Genomic DNA, 386 nt, shown 5'->3' with positions numbered 1-386 from the left:
GAAATAACAACAAAATTGCAAGATATTGTTTTTGGAATATTACTTTATACTTTTTATTGAGTATTTATGTCTCCTCTTTCCTTCCATACTCCATGCGGTGTATTGAATGGGGGTTAAAACTCGTAAGCCCTTCCAGCTGATTATCTGAAATATGTCCTCTACAGCACCCAGTTAATTTTTTTGTGGGTAGAACTTAATCAGCTTTTATTTAATCTATAAACATCATAATTACTTGATTCCTTATAATAAAAAAAGAAAGAAAGAAAGCTGCTAATGAATTTTATATATTCTGATAGACATTTGTGACCAACTTTCAAGAGCTCTGTGCTGAGATTTCACAGAATTACCTGCCCTTGGAACTAATTTTCATTTCATGTTGACTAGTT

This window comes from Octopus bimaculoides, chromosome 6, assembly GCF_001194135.2.
Source record: "Octopus bimaculoides isolate UCB-OBI-ISO-001 chromosome 6, ASM119413v2, whole genome shotgun sequence".
Lineage (NCBI taxonomy): Eukaryota > Metazoa > Mollusca > Cephalopoda > Octopoda > Octopodidae > Octopus > Octopus bimaculoides.
Note: the sequence above shows the minus strand (reverse complement) of the source record.